This window comes from Salmo salar, chromosome ssa15, assembly GCF_905237065.1.
Source record: "Salmo salar chromosome ssa15, Ssal_v3.1, whole genome shotgun sequence".
Taxonomy (NCBI): domain Eukaryota; kingdom Metazoa; phylum Chordata; class Actinopteri; order Salmoniformes; family Salmonidae; genus Salmo; species Salmo salar.
The window spans coordinates 41,725,074-41,742,271 of NC_059456.1; positions in this window are offsets into that span (position 1 = coordinate 41,725,074).

Consider the following 17,198-nt stretch of genomic DNA (forward strand, 5'->3'; position numbering starts at 1 on the left):
CACACTACTCAAAAGATAACCACCCACAAAACAGGTGGGACAAACATCAACTTAAATATGACCTCCAATTAGAGGTAACGAGGATCAGCTACCTCCAATTGGAGATCAACCCAAACGACACCAACATAGAAATACAAAACTAGAAACTTAACATAGAAATACAAAAACAGACAAACACCCCCTGTCACGCCCTGACCTACTCTACCTTAGAAAATAACAACTTACTATGGTCAAGACGTGACAATAATGTATAGTTTTCATGTAGCCTATAATTAGTCCTCAATCTGAAACAAGCATTGGTGGATTTACCATTAGGCAGAAGATGCCATTGCCTCAGGCCACACATCATCAAGGAGCCTTATGAGCTGGGCATAATAATTTTTTTTACAAAATGTATCTGCGTGAGGCCCCCCCCATGCTCCACTCGAGTCATAGTAAATAAATAAATCCCCATCAAAGTCTGTCTGTTTAAGGTAAATATATCTGTTTTTCATGGGTTGCGTCTCAATCCACCACGTCCGCCGATGTCGGCCTTACGCATCTGCGGTAGAATGTGGCAGAGCTACAGCGGGGTTTGTCAGACCATATGACATCTCTAAAGTGTCAGGGGACTCGTCTGAAGGTAACCCAGTACCGGGCCGAAAAATGAATGGAAGTGATAGGGCATTTCCACGTCAAAGGTATAAAGGGAATTCCATGTAATTCCGCACAATCTTTTCATTTTCCTAAGCTTTCTTCCTGATATAGGAAAGACCCTTCAAAACATACTTGCTTTCGATAACAGTTTTGTATTTTTTACCGTTTTTTACATGTATGAATCTGTTATTCAGTGTGTTTCTATGGGCTAATAGCAGTAAGGCCAAATGTCTTTTTTTTACCTACAGGGGACCTAAAACTCAAAATCAAATAGCTAAATTATCGTTGGTATGACCATCTTAAAACAATTCCATATGTTAGCTTAGTAGTAGTCTTGTGTTGCCATATTTCCAAAATCATGGCCTGTTACTCCTCCCTTGGAGGTCTGGAGAATTTTGTATTGGCTGGCTCCCAGACGCAAGATATTGATTAGATGTTACATTTCAAGAACCCTCCCCCCACATGCCTTTTGGTGCTAGTTATGTTCCTCACAATGTTGTTGACCAGGATGGACACATTTTGCAGGGAGTTGTTATACACTGCTCCAAAAAATAAAGGGAACACTAAAATAACACATCCTAGATCTGAATGAATGAAATAATCTTATTAAATACTTTTTTCTTTACATAGTTGAATGTGCTGACAACAAAATCACACAAAAATAATCAATGGAAATCCAATTTATCAACCCATGGAGGTCTGGATTTGGAGTCACACTCAAAATTAAAGTGGAAAACCACACTACAGGCTGATCCAACTTTAATGTAATGTCCTTAAAACAAGTCAAAATGAGGCTCAGAAGTGTGTGTGGCCTCCACGTGCCTGTATGACCTCCCTACAATACCTGGGCATGCTCCTGATAAGGTGGCGGATGGTCTCCTGAGGGCATAATAATCCTCCTCCCAGACCTGGACTAAAGCATCCGCCAACTCCTGGACAGTCTGTGGTGCAACGTGGCGTTGGTGGATGGAGCGAGACATGATGTCCCAGATGTGCTCAATTGGATTCAGGTCTGGGGTACGGGCGGGCCAGTCCATAGCATCAATGCCTTCCTCTTTCAGGAACTGCTGACACACTCCAGCCACATGAGGTCTAGCATTGTCTTGCATTAGGAGGAACCCAGGGCCAACCACACCAGCATATGGTCTCACAAGGGGTCTGAGGATCTCATCTCGGTACCTAATGGCAGTCAGGCTACCTCTGGCGAGCACATGGAGGGCTGTGCGGCCCCCCAAAGAAATGCCACCCCACACCATGACTGACCCACCGCCAAACCGGTCATGCTGGAGGATGTTGCAGGCAGCAGAACGTTCTCCACGGCGTCTCCAGACTCTGTCACGTCTGTCACATGTGCTCAGTGTGAACCTGCTTTCATCTGTGAAGAGCACAGGGCGCCAGTGGCGAATTTGCCAATCTTGGTGTTCTCTAGCAAATGCCAAACGTCCTGCACGGTGTTGGGCTGTAAGCACAACCCCCACCTGTGGACGTCAGGCCCTCATACCACCCTCATGGAGTCTGTTTCTGACCGTTTGAGCAGACACATGCACATTTGTGGCCTGCTGGAGGTCATTTTGCAGGGCTCTGGCAGTGCTCCTCCTTGCACAAAGGCGGAGGTAGCGGTCCTGCTGCCGGGTTGTTGCCCTCCTACGGCCTCCTCCACGTCTCCTGATGTACTGGCCTGTCTCCTGGTAGCGCCTCCATGCTCTGGACACTACGCTGACAGACACAGCAAACCTTCTTGCCACAGCTCGCATTGATGTGCCATCCTGGATGAGCTGCAGTACCTGAGCCACTTGTGTGGGTTGTAGACTCCGTCTCATGCTACCACTAGAGTGAAAGCACCGCCAGCATTCAAAAGTGACCAAAACATCAGCCAGGAAGCATAGGAACTGAGAAGTGGTCTGTGGTTACCACCTGCAGAACCACTCCTTTATTGGGGGTATCTTGCTAATTGCCTATAATTTCCACCTGTTGTCTATTCCATTTGCACAACAGCATGTGAAATGTATTGTCAATCAGTGTTGCTTCCTAAGTGGACAGTTTGATTTCACAGAAGTGTGATTGACTTGGAGTTACATTGTGTTGTTTAAGTGTTCCCTTTATTTTTTTGAGCAATATATGCTAGTTTGCAACATTGCAGAAAATGAAAGAAAACCTGGAGGAAAAAGTGAATTCTGTTTTGTCAGAAGTGTGCTCTATACACAAAATCAACATATTTTGATGGGGTTTTAATCACCATAGACTGTAAAAAGAGTTGTCACGCACTGTTGCACCTACGACACTAATCTAGTGAGTACTATTGGAGCTCATGTAAACATGTTTCCATTGCCAATATGGCCCATTGAATTGAATGGTGGGAGAGGGGGAGGGTCGGCGGGGTGTGTGAGCAGTGCTGCAGCAGAGGAAGCTGAGTCACGGAGACAGAGCAGCACGCGCGCACGTCGTGACAACTGTTTACCAGTTGTAGATAGGCTAGATAGATTGTTCATTATCGAGACACCCTTTTTCCATAAAACATATTAACGCGCTAGAACTGATATAATGGCGACAAAGCATTGGAAAATGACTTTAGGTGGACTAGAGGTATTTAGACACATTCGCTCAGAGGTGGTTTATAATAAACTGCATTCTAATGTCAACTTGTATCAATCGAAGGGTTTTGCGGGCTGCGCGAGTGGAAATTTGAAATGGAAGTTATGGAACTCCCTCGCGAGCTTGTGTTATGGGAAAAAGTCCCCAATGAAAATGACATTAAATGTGAAGATGATAAGCTACATTTGCATATGATGGCCATCAAGTCACCTATTAATTTATATGCCATTGCAGGCTACTGTAGCCTACCATTTGATACAATAAATATATAATGAAATGAAGATATCACTGGAGTCCTTGCAAATCAATATGTGCCACTTGTGTAATCTACCTGGAGCTGGCAAACATATTTAATAAATAGCTTATAACTCCGTTTGTTGTTGTTGTGTTATTATACAATTATTAATGGACAATAATTAAATTGGAAGTTATCAATTGTGATCATGGTCACAGCTCTTTCGCAAATGTATCATTCTCCACATTTAATGTCAGTTTCATTGTGGACTTATCCCTGAAAAGTGATGTTGGCATTTTGGACTGTCAGGGGTTATAGGCTACCTGCATCTCGCTCAGCAAACAATGGCAAAATTGAATTGCAATTATAAACCTAGATTTTAGTCAGTAGTCTATGCATATTGAAATAACAAGTCAATCTCCCAAATAGGCCATTTAAACCGGTTTGTAGTCTTGACATCTGGCACATAATGCCAGAAAATAGCCTAACATTTGGTTTTTGAAGTTTGTCCAAGTGTTTCATGCACAGAGATTTCGAGATCCTCTGTCCAACTTTCATCACTCAAACTCTCCTGTCGGATTTATCTATAGTTATGCACATGTGCAAATGGAATTTATTTATAATTATAAACTGGGTGGTTTGAGCCCTGAATGCTGATTGGTTGAAAGCCATGGTTTATCAGCGGTGTACCACGGGAATGACAAAAACATACTTTTTACTCTTCTAATTATGTTGGTTAATCAGTTTATAATAGTAATAAGGCACCCCAGGGGTTTGTGGTATATGGCCAATATACCACGCCAAAGCGCTGTTCTTTGTGGTAATGGCCAATATCAAATCATCCTATAGATCCTTGACTTCAGCGATGTCATTTACAAAATAGCCTCCAACACTCTACTCAACAAATTGGATGCAGTCGATCACTGTGCCATCCGTTTTGTCACCAAAGCCCCATATACTACCCACCACTGCCTACCTGTACGATCTCGTTGGCTGGCCCTTGATTCATACTCGTCGCCAAACCCACTGGCTCCAGGTCATCTACAAGTCTCTGCTAGGTAAAGCCCCGCCTTATCTCAGCTCACTGGTCACCATAGCAGCACCCACTCATAGCACGCGCTCCAGCAGGTACAATGAGGGGAAAAAGTATTTGATCCCCTGCTTATTATGTACGTTTGCCCACTGACAAAGAAATGATCAGTCTATAATTTTAATGGTAGGTTCATTTGAACAGTGAGAGATAGAATAACAACAACAAAAATCCTGAAAAACGCATGTCAAAAATGTTATAAAATGATTTGCATTTTAATGAGGGAAATAAGTATTTCACCCCTCTGCAAAACATGACTTAGTACTTGGTGGCAAAACCCTTGTTGGCAATCACAGAGGTCAGACGTTTCTTATAGTTGGCCACCAGGTTTGCACACATCTCAGGAGGGATTTTGTCCCACTCCTCTTTGCAGATCTTCTCCAAGTCATTAAGGTTTCGATGCTGACATTTGGCAACTCGAACCTTCAGCTCTCTCCACAGATTTTCTATGGGATTAAGGTCTGGAGACTGGCTAGGCCACTCCAGGATCTCAATGTGCTTCTTCTTGAGCCACTCCTTTGTTGCCTTGGCCGTGTGTTTTGGGTCATTGTTATGCTGGAATACCCATCCACGACCCATTTTCAATGCCCTGGCTGAGGGAAGGAGGTTCTCACCCAAGATTTGATGGTACATGGCCCCGTCCATCGTCCCTTTGATGTGGTGAAGTTGTCCTGTCCCCTTAGCAGAAAAACACCCCCAAAGCATCATGTTCCCACCTCCATGTTTGACGGTGGGGATGGTATTCTTGGGGTCATAGGCAGCATTCCTCCTCCTCCAAACACGGCAAGTTGAGTTGATGCCAAAGAGCTCCATTTTGGTCTCATCTGACCACAACACTTTCACCCAGTTGTCCTCTGAATCATTCAGATGTTCATTGGCAAACTTCAGATGGGCATGTATATGTGCTTTCTTGAGCAGGGGGACCTTGCAGGCGCTGCAGGATTTCAGTCCTTCACGGCGTAGTGTGTTACCAATTGTTTTCTTGGTGACTACGGTCCCAGCTGCCTTGAGATCATTGACAAGATCCTCCCGTGTAGTTCTGGGCTGATTCCTCACCGTTCTCATGATCATTGCAACTCCACGAGGTGAGATCTTGCATGGAGCCCCAGGCCGAGTGAGATTGACAGTTCTTTTGTGTTTCTTCCATTTGCGAATAATCGCACCAAATGTTGTCACCTTCTCACCAAGCTGCTTGGCGATGGTCTTGTAGCCCATTCCAGCCTTGTGTAGGTCTACAATCTTGTCCCTGACATCCTTGGAGAGCTCTTTGGTCTTGGCCATGGTGGAGAGTTTGGAATCTGATTGATTGATTGCTTCTGTGGACAGGTGTCTTTTATACAGGTAACAAACTGAGATTAGGAGCACTCCCTTTAAGAGTGTGCTCCTAATCTCAGCTCGTTACCTGTATAAAAGACACCTGGGAGCCAGAGATCTTTCTGATTGAGAGGGGGTCAAATACTTATTTCCCTCATTAAAATGCAAATCAATTTATAACATTTTTTACATGCGTTTTTCTGGATTTTTTTGTTGTTATTCTGTCTCTCACTGTTCAAATAAACCTACCATTAAAATTATAGACTGATCATTTCTTTGTCAGTGGGCAAACGAACAAAATCAGCAGGTGATCAAATACTTTTTTCCCTCACTGTATATGTAGGTAGAGTTATTAAAGTGACTATGCATTGATAATAAAAGAGAGTAGCAGCAGCGTAGAAGAGGGGGTGGGGCAAGGCAAATAGTCTGGGTGTCACGTCCTGACCAGTAAAGGGGTTATTTGTTATTATAGTTTGGTCAGGATGTGGCAGGGGTTATTTGTTTTATATGGTTTTGAGTGTTTGTTTATGTAGAGGGGTGTTTGATTTATGTATTCCGGGGTTTTGGTCATTGTTCTATATTGTATCTTTCTATGTCTGTTCTAGGGTGTTTAATTCTATGTTTAGGTTTTGGAATTGGGGCCTTCAATTGGAGGCAGCTGTGTATCGTTGCCTCTGATTGAAGGTCCTATAATTAGGAGTATGTTTGTTTTGGGGATTGTGGGAGGTTGTTCTTTGCACTGCTGTGGTTAGCCTGCAAGGCTGTTAGTTCGGTTATTGTTTTGTTTATTTAACCTGTTAGGGACAGACGTTCCGCTAGCGGAACGCCTCACCAATATCCAATGGTATAGCGTGGCGTGAAATACAAATACCTCAAAAATGCTAAATCTTCAATTTCTCAAACATATAACTATTTTACACCATTTTAAAGACAAGACTCTCCTGTATCTAACCACATTGTCCGATTTCAAAAAGGCTTTACAGCGAAAGCAAAACATTAGATTATGTCAGGAGAGTACCCAGCAAAAAATATTCACACAGCCATTTTCAAAGCAAGCATATATGTCACAAAAACCCAAACCACAGCTAAATGCAGCACTAACCTTTGATGATCTTCATCAGATGACACTCCTAGGACATTATTGTCACGTCCTGACCAGTAATAGGGGTTATTTGTTATTGTAGTTTGGTCAGGACGTGGCAGAGGGTATTTGTTTTATGTGGTTCGGGGTGGTGGTTTGTTTAGCAGGGTATTTGATTTATGTATTCCGGGGGGTTTTGGGCACTGTTCTATGTTAGTGTATTTCTATGTTCTGTCTAGTCTTTTGTATTTCTATGTTTTGTTTATTGGGGTTGGACTCTCAATTGGAGGCAGGTGTTTTCTAGTTGCCTCTGATTGAGAGTCCTATATATACGTATGTGTTTGTTGAGTGCTTGGTGGGAGATTGTTCTGTGTATAGCCTTGTGCCTTACCAGCCTGTGAATAGTCGTTGTGTTTTCTTTGTGTACATGTTTATTTTGGTTCTCCTTCTTGTCCGATCATAATAAAGAAGATGAGTGCACATTTCCCCGCTGCATTTTGGTCTAAATCCGACGACAGCCGTTACAGAATCTCCCACCAAGCACTCAACAAACACATACAGTGGGGCAAAAAAGTATTTAGTCAGCCACCAATTGTGCAAGTTCTCCCACTTAAAAAGATAAGAGAAGCCTGTAATTTTCATCATAGGTACACGTCAACTATGACAGACAAAATGAGAAAGAAAAATCCAGAAAATCACATTGTAGGATTTTTAATGAATTTATTTGCAAATTATGGTGGAAAATAAGTATTTGGTCACCTACAAACAAGCAACATTTCTGGCTCTCACATATCTGTAACTTCTTCTTTAAGATGCTCCTCTGTCCTCCACTCATTACCTGTATTAATGGCACCTGTTTGAACTTGTTATCAGTATAAACGACACCTGTCCACAACCTCAAACAGTCACACTCCAACCTCCACTATGGCCAAGACCAAAGAGCTGTCAAAGGACACCAGAAACAAAATTGTAGACCTGCACCAGGCTGGGAAGACTGAATCTGCAATAGGTAAGCAGCTTGGTTTAAAGAAATCAACTGTGGGAGCAATTATTAGGAGATGGAAGACATACAACACCACTGATAATCTCCCTCGATCTGGGGCTCCACGCAAGATCTCACCCCGTGGGGTCAAAATGATCACAAGAACGGTGAGCAAAAATCCCAGAACCACACGGGGGGACCTAGTGAATGACCTGCAGAGAGCTGGGACCAAAGTAACAAAGCCTACCATCAGTAACACACTACGCCGCCAGGGACTCAAATCCTGCAGTGCCAGACGTGTCCCCCTGCTTAAGCCAGTACATGTCCAGGCCTGTCTGAAGTTTGCTAGAGAGCATTTGGATGATCCAGAAGAGGATTGGGAGAATGTCATATGGTCAGATGAAACCAAAATAGAACTTTTTGGTAAAAACTCAACTCGTCGTGTTTGGAGGACAAAGAATGCTGAGTTGCATCCGAAGAACACCATACCTACTGTGAAGCATGGGGGTGGAAACATCATGCTTTGGGGTTGTTTTTCTGCAAAGGGACCAGGATGACTGATCCGTGTAAAGGAAAGAATGAATGGGGCCATGTATCGTGAGATTTTGAGTGAAAACCTCCTTCCATCAGCAAGGGCATTGAAGATGAAACGTGGCTGGGTCTTTCAGCATGACTATGATCCCAAACACACCGCCCGGGCAACGAAGGAGTGGCTTCGTAAGAAGCATTTCAAGGTCCTGGAGTGGCCTAGCCAGTCTCCAGATCTCAACCCCATAGAAAATCTTTGGAGGGAGTTGAAAGTCCGTGTTGCCCAGCGACAGCCCCAAAACGTCACTGCTCTAGAGGAGATCTGCATGGAGGAATGGGCCAAAATACCAGCAACAGTGTGTGAAAACCTTGTGAAGACTTACAGAAAACGTTTGACCTGTGTCATTGCCAACAAAGGGTATATAACAAAGTATTGAGAAACTTTTGTTATTGACCAAATACTTATTTTCCACCATAATTTGCAAATAAATTCATAAAGAATCCTACAATGTGATTTTCTGGATTTTTTTTCTCATTTTGTCTGTCATAGTTGAAGGGTACCTATGATGAAAATTACAGGCCTCTCTCATCTTTTTAAGTGGGTGAACTTGCACAATTGGTGGCTGACTAAATACTTTTTTGCCCCACTGTACCTATATATAGGACTCTCAATCAGAGGCAACTAGAAAACACCTGCCTCCAATTGAGAGTCCAACCCCAATAAACAAAACATAGAAATACAAAAGACTAGACAGAACATAGAAATACACTAACATAGAACAGTGCCCCAAAAACCCCGGAATACATAAATCAAATACCCTGCTAAACAAACCACCACCCCGAACCACATAAAACAAATACCCTCTGCCACGTCCTGACCAAACTACAATAACAAATAACCCCTATTACTGGTCAGGACGTGACAATTATGTTAAACAATACATGCATGTTTTGTTCAATCAAGTTCATATTTATATAAAAAAACAGCTTTTACATTAGCATGTGATGTTCAGAACTAGCATACCCACCGCAAACTTCCGGTGAATTTACTAAATTACTCACGATAAACGTTGACAAAAAACATAACAATTATCTTAAGATTTATAGATACAGAACTCCTTTATGCAATCGCGGTGTCAGATTTTAAAATAGCTTTTCGGTGAAAGCACATTTTGCAATATTCTGAGTACATAGCCCGGCCATCATGGCTAGCTAATTTGACACCCACCAAGTTTGGTCCTCACCAAACTCAGATTTACTATAAGAAAAAATGGATTACAGTAAGGTCTGTCGTCAGGAATGGACCAAGGCACAGCGGGAATGTGGATACTCATATTTTTAATAAACACGAGTAAAGCATCCACAGGAAAAACAACAATAAACACGACAGGAACAGTTTTGCAGGCACACAAAATACAGTGCAAAAACAACTACCCACAATCCCAAAGAAAAACACGCAACTAGAACCACCTGCCTCCAATTGAGAGTCCAACAACCAATCTACACATAACACAAAACCTCTGCCACGTCCTGACCAAAACTAATACAATTCCTCCCTCTGCTGGTCAGGACGTGACAGTACCCCCCCTAAAGGTGCAGACCCCGGAATGCACCTTAAAAAAGAAAACACAAAAAATCCCCAATACCCCAACAAAACCAATAAACAATACCCCTAAGCAATAAGGGAGGGAAGGGAGGGTGGCTGCCGTCAACGACGGCACTGTGCTACACCCTCCCTCCCCAACCCACCTATCCTGGAGGTGGCTCAGGTGCGGGACGTGGACCTCGCTCCACCTTCGGCGTCGCTCACTTCGGTGGCGCCGATGGCTGCACCGGGCAGACGGGCCACTCGGGCTGACCCGGGCAGACGGACCACTCTGGCTGGGCCGGAGGACAGGCGGGCCACTCGGGCTGGGCCGGAGGACAGGCGGGCCACTCGGGCTGGGCCGGAGGACAGGCGGGCCACTCGGGCTGGGCCGGAGGACAGGCGGGCCACTCGGGCTGGGCCGGAGGACAGGCGGGCCACTCGGGCTGGACCGGAGGACAGGCGGGCCACTCGGGCTGGGCCGGAGGACAGGCGGGACACTCGGGCCGGGCCGGAGGACAGGCGGGCCACTCTGGCTGGGCCGGAGGACAGGCGGGACAATCCGGCAGATCCGGACAGACGGGCCACTCCGGCAGCTCCGGGCAGACGGGCCACTCCGGCAGCTCCAGGCAGACGGGCCACTCCGGCAGCTCCGGGCAGACGGGCCACTCTGGCAGCTCCGGGCAGACGGGCCACTCTGGCAGCTCCGGGCAGATGGGCCACTCGGGCTGGGCCGGAGGACAGGCGGGCCACTCGGCCTGGGCCGGAGGACAGGCGGGCCACTCGGGCTGGGCCGGAGGACAGGCGGGACAATCCGGCAGATCCGGACAGACGGGCCACTCCGGCAGCTCCGGGCAGTCGGACCACTCTGGCTGATCCGGGCTGTCGGGCCACTCTGGCTGATCTGGGAAGTCGGGCCACTCTGGCTGATCTGGGCAGTCGGGCCACTCTGGCTGATCCGGGCAGTCGGGCCACTCTGGCTGATCCGGGCAGTCGGGCCACTCTGGCAGCTCCGGGCAGACGGGCCACTCGGGCTGGACCGGAGGACAGGCAGGCCACTCGGGCTGGGCCGTAGGACAGGCAGGCCACCCGGGCTGGGCCGGAGGACAGGCGGGACAATCCGGCAGATCCGGACAGACGGGCCACTCCGGCAGCTCCGGGCAGACGGGCCACTCCGGCAGCTCCGGGCAGACGGGCCACTCCGGCAGCTCCGGGCAGACGGGCCACTCTGGCAGCTCCGGGCAGACGGGCCACTCGGGCTGGGCCGGAGGACAGGCAGGCCACTCGGGCTGGGCCGGAGGACAGGCGGGAAAATCCGGCAGATCCGGACAGACGGGCCACTCCGGCAGCTCCGGGCAGTCGGACCACTCTGGCTGATCTGGGCAGTCGGGCCACTCTGGCTGATCTGGGCAGTCGGGCCACTCTGGCTGATCCGGGCAGTCGGGCCACTCTGGCTGATCCGGGCAGTCGGGCCACTCTGGCAGCTCCGGGCAGACGGGCCACTCGGGCTGGGCCGGAGGACAGGCAGGCCACTCGGGCTGGGCCGGAGGACAGGCGGGCCACTCGGGCTGGGCCGGAGGACAGGCGGGACAATCCGGCAGATCCGGACAGACGGGCCACTCCGGCAGCTCCGGGCAGTCGGGCCACTCTGGCTGATCCGGGCAGTTGGGCCACTCTGGCTGATCCGGGCAGTCGGGCCACTCTGGCTGATCCGGGCAGTCGGGCCACTCTGGCAGCTCCGGGCAGACGGGCCACTCGGGCTAGGCCGGAGGACAGGCGGGCCACTCGGGCTGGGCCGGAGGACAGGCGGGCCACTCGGGCTGGGCCGGAAGACAGGCGGGCCACTCGGGCTGGGCCGGAGGCCAGGCGGGCCACCCGGGCTGGGCCGGAGGACAGGCGGGACAATCCGGCAGATCCGGACAGACGGGCCACTCCGGCAGCTCCGGGCAGACGGGCCACTCCGGCAGCTCCGGGCAGACGGGCCACTCCGGCAGCTCCGGGCAGACGGGCCACTCTGGCGACTCCTGACTGGTGGGCCGCTCTGGCAACTCCTGACTGGCGGGCAGCTCTGGCGACTCCTGACTGGTGGACAGCTCTGGCGACTCTTGACAGGCGGGCAGCTCTGGCGACTTGACTGGCGGGCAGCTCTGGCGACTCTTGACTGGTGGGCAGCTCTGGCGACTCTTGACTGGCGGGCAGCTCTGGCGACTCTTGACTGGCGGGCAGCTCTGGCGACTCTTGACAGGCGGGCAGCTCTGGCAGCTCCTGACTGGCGAGGCTGGGCTGATGCACTAGACGCCTGATGCGTGGGGCTGGTACTGGACGTGCCAGCCTGGAGACACGCACCTCAATGCTAGTGCGTATAGCTGGAAACACCGGACCGTAGAGGCGCACTGGCGGTCTTGAGCGCAGGGTTGGCATCACCCCTTCAGGCTCGATGCTCACTCTTCCCTGGCACATGCGGGGCGCTGGTACTGTGCGTGCCGGCCTGAAAATCCCAGGCCTCACCACAGCCCCTACCCCAAAGCACGGGACCTGTCCAGTCTGTCTCTGCCCGACAAGGGTACGGGGAGCTGGCCTGGGGCTCCAATCTCGCCCCGCCAAACAGCCCTTGTGCCCCCCCCAAAAGAATTCTTGGGGCTGCCTCTCGGGTTCCCTTAGCTCCCTTAGTTTGTCCTCCCAGAATCGTCGTTCACCCTGCCAAGTCCATTCATCAACCCGATGCTCTTTCCTCCTCCGCTGCTTGGTCCTTTTGTGGTGGGTAGTTCTGTAAGGTCTGTCGTCAGGAATGGACCAAGGCGCAGCGGGAATGTGGATACTCATATTTTTAATAAACACGAGTAAAGCATCCACAGGAAAAACAACAATAAACACGACAGGAACATTTTTGCAGGCACACAAAACGCAGTGCAAAAACAACTACCCACAATCCCAAAGAAAAACACACACCTGTTTATAGGACTCCCAATCAGAGGCAACTAGAACCACCTGCCTCCAATTGAGAGTCCAACAACCAATCTACACATAACACAAAACCTCTGCCACGTCCTGACCAAAACTAATACAATTGCTCCCTCTGCTGGTCAGGACGTGACAATAACCTTTGCTGTTCTTCGTCAGAATGCACTCCCAGGACTTCTACTTCAACAACAAATGTTGTTTTGGTTCGAAATAATCCATAGTTATATCCAAATAGCTCCGTTTTGTTCGTGCGTTCAAGTCACTATCCGAAAGGTGACGCGCGGGCGCATTTCGTGACAAACAAAATCAAAATATTCCATTACCGTACTTCGAAGCATGTCAAACGCTGTTTAAAATACATTTTTATGCTATTTTTCTCGTAAAATAGCGATAATATTCCAACCGGGCGACGTTGTATTCATTCAAACACTGAAAGAAAAACATGGAGTCATCTCCTGCACGCGCGCTCCAGTGTCATTGTTCTCAGCAGGACCACTCACAAAAACTCCTGCTGTTTTTCGCCCAGAGAATGGAGAGCTCTCATTCCACTTTCTGGCGCCTTCTGAGAGCCAATGAAAGCCTTAGAAAATGTCACGTTACAGCAGAGATGCTGTATTTTTGATAGAGATGCCCTAGAAGGAGAACAAATTGTCAGACAGGGCACTTCCTGTATAGAATCTTCTCAGGTTTTGGCCTGCCATAAGAGTTCTGTTATACTCACAGACACCATTCAAACAGTTTTAGAAACTTTAGAGTGTTTTCTATCCAAATCTACTAATTATACGCATATTCTAGTTTCTGGGCAGGAGTAGTAACCAGATTAAATCGGGTACATTTTTTTATCCGGCCGTGAAAATACTGCCCCCTATCCCAAACAGGTTAAGTGTTCAAAAATAAAAGTGAAAATGAGCACTCAACCCGCTGCACCTTGGTCCACTTACTACGACGATCGTGACACTGGGTAGCCATTTGATTAGCCGTTCAAGAGTCTCATGGCTTGGGGGTAGAAGCTGTTTAGAAGCTTATCGGACCTAGAGTTGGCGCTCCGGTACCGCTTGCCGTGCGGTAGCAGAGAGAACAGTCTATGACTAGGGTGGCTGGAGTCTTTGACAATTTTTAGGTTCTTCCTCTGATACCGCCTGGTATAGAGCTCCTGGATGGCAGGAAGCTTGGCCCTGGTGATGTACTGGGCCGTACGCACTACCCTCTGTAGTGCCTTTCGGTCGGAGGCCGACCAGTTGCCATACCAGGTAGTGATGCAACCCGTCAGGATGCTCTCGATGGTGCAGCTGTAGAATCTTTTGAGGATCTGAGGACCCATATCAAATCTTTTCAGTCTCCTGATGGGGAATAGGTTTTGTCATGCCCTTTTCACAACTGTCTAGGTGGGCTTGGACCATGTTAGTTTGTTGGGGATGTGGACGCCAAGGAACTTGAGTCTCTCAACCTGCTCTACTACAGCCCTGCCGATGAGAATGGGGGCGTGCTCATTCCTCCTTTTCCTGTAGTCCACAATCATCTCCTTTGTCTTGATCACATTGACGGAGAGGTTGTTGTCCTTGCACCACATGGTCAGGTCTCTGACCTCCTCCCTATTGGCTGTCTCATCGTTGTCGGTGATCAGGCCTACCACTGTTGTGTCATCAGCAAACTTATTGATGGTGTTGGAGTCGTGCCTAGCCATGCAGTCATGAGTGAACAGGGAGTACAGGAGGGGACTGAGCACACACCCCTGAGGGGCCTCCGTGTTGAGGATCAGCGTGGCGGATGTGTTGTTACCTACTCTTACCACCTGGGGGTGGCCCGTCAGGAAGTCCAGGATCCAGTTGCAGAGGGAGGTGTTTAGTCCCAGGGTCCTTAGCTTAGTGATGAGCTTTGAGGGCACAATGGTGTTGAACACTGAGCTGTAGTCAATGAATAGCATTCTCACATAGGTGTTCCTTTTGTCCAGGTGTGAAACGGCAGTGTTGAGTGCAATAGAGATTGCATCATCTGTGGATCTGTTGGTGCGGTGTGCAAATTGGAGTGGGTCTAGGGTTTCTGGGATAATGGTGTTGATGTGAGCCATGCCCATCCTTTCAAAGCATTTCATGGCTACAGATGTGAGTGCTACAGGTCAGTAGTCATTTAGGCAGGTTACCTTAGTGTTCTTGGGCACAGGGACTATTTTGGTCTGCTTGAAACATGTTGGTATTACAGACTCAGGCAGGGAGAGGTTGAAAATGTCTATCAAGGCACTTGCCAGTTGCTCAGCGCATGCTTGGAGTACATGTCCTGGTAATCCGTCTGGCTCTGTTCCCTTGTGAATGTTTACCTGTTTAAAGGTCTTACTCACATCGGCTGCAGAGAGCGTGATCACACAGTCGTCCAGAACAGCTGATGCTCTCATGCATGTTTCTGTGTTACTTGCCTCGAAGCGAGCATAGAAGTTATTTAGCTCATCTGGTAGGCTCGTGTCACTGGGCAGCTCTCGACTTTCTTCCCTTTGTAGTCTGTAATGGTTTGCAAGCCCTGCCACATCCGACGAGCGTCAGAGCCGGTGCAGTGCGATTTGATCTTAGTACTGTATTGACGCTTTGCCTGTCTGATGGTTCATCGGAGGGCATAGCGGGATTTCTTATAAGCTTCAGGGATAGAGTCCCTCTCCTTGAAAGCGGCAGCTCTACCCTGAAGCTCAGTGCGAATGTTGCCTGTAATCCATGGCTTCTGGTTGGGGTATGTACGTACAGTCACTGTGGGGACGACATCCTCGATGCACTTATTGATAAAGCCAGTGACCTATGTGGTGTACTCCTCAATGCCATCGGAAGAATCCCGGAACATATTCCAGTCTGTGCTAGCAAAACAGTCCTGTAGTTTAGCATCTGCTTCATCTGACCACTTTTTATAGACCAAGTAACTGGTGCTTCCTGCATACATTCTTTGCTTGTAAATAGGAATCAGGAGGATGGAATTGTGGTCAGATTTGCCAAATGGAGGGCTTTGTATGCATCTCTGTGTGTGGAGTAAAGGTGGTCAAGAATTTTGTTCCCTCTGGTTGCACATTTAACATGCTGATAAAAATGAGGTAGAACTGATTTGAGTTTCCCTGCATTAACGTCCCCGGCCACTAGGAGCACCGTCTGTGGATGAGCGTTTTCCTGTTTGCTTTAGCGGTATACAGCTCACTGAGTGCAGTTTTAGTGCCAGCATCGGTCTGTGGTGGTATGTAGCTACGAAAAATACAGATGAAAACTCTCTAGGTAGATAGTGTGGTTTACACCTTATCATGAGATACTCTACCTCAGGCGAGCAAAACCTCAAGATTTCCTTAGTTCACCAGCTGTTGTTAACATATATGCATAGGCCCCCACCCCGTGTCTTACCAGAGGCTGCTGTTCTATCCTGCCGATAGAGTGTATAACCTGCCAGCTGTATGTTCTTATTGTCATCGTTCAGCCACGACTCTGTGAAACATAAGACATTACAGTTTTTAATGTCCCGTTGGTAGGATATATGTGCTTTCAGTTCATCCCATTTATTTTTCAGCGATTAAATGTTAAACATTAAATGTCGTTAAATGTCTTTGTGGATTGTTTTGGGATTCTGCTGGCTCCAGCGACACAACGCACTTATCTACGTGTGCCATCGTGTCTACGTGTGCCATCATGGGCTGGAGTCCGTTCTGCCACGCCTATTGTCTGAAGTCGGCGCAACCTGCTCCGGGACAACTTCCTGGGTCCTCGGAGGTGGTTCCAGATCTCTCCGCCATTCCCGCGGAGAACCAAGATCTCCGAGAGGTGTTTTGCAAGTCCCGGGCCACTTCCCTTCCGCCGCACTGCCCCTATGACTGCAGGATTGACCTTCTCCCTAGCATCACGCCGCCCCGGGGGCGTCTGTACTCTCTGTCGGGATCTGAAACCAAGGCAATGGAGGACTACATTGGGGACTCCTTAGCTACTGGATTTATCCATCCCTCCTCCTCTCCAGCTGGGGCAGGGTTCTTCTTATTGGAGAAGGACAAGACCCTGCGCTCGCGCATTGACTAACGGGGACTCAACGACATCATGGTAAAGGACCGTTATCCGTTACCACTAATTTCCTCTGCATTCGAGCCGCTCCAGGGGGCTACGGTGTTCTCCAAGCTGGATCTACGCAACGCCTACCACCTGGTGCGGATATGAGTGGAAGACCGCCTTCAACACGGCCAGCAGC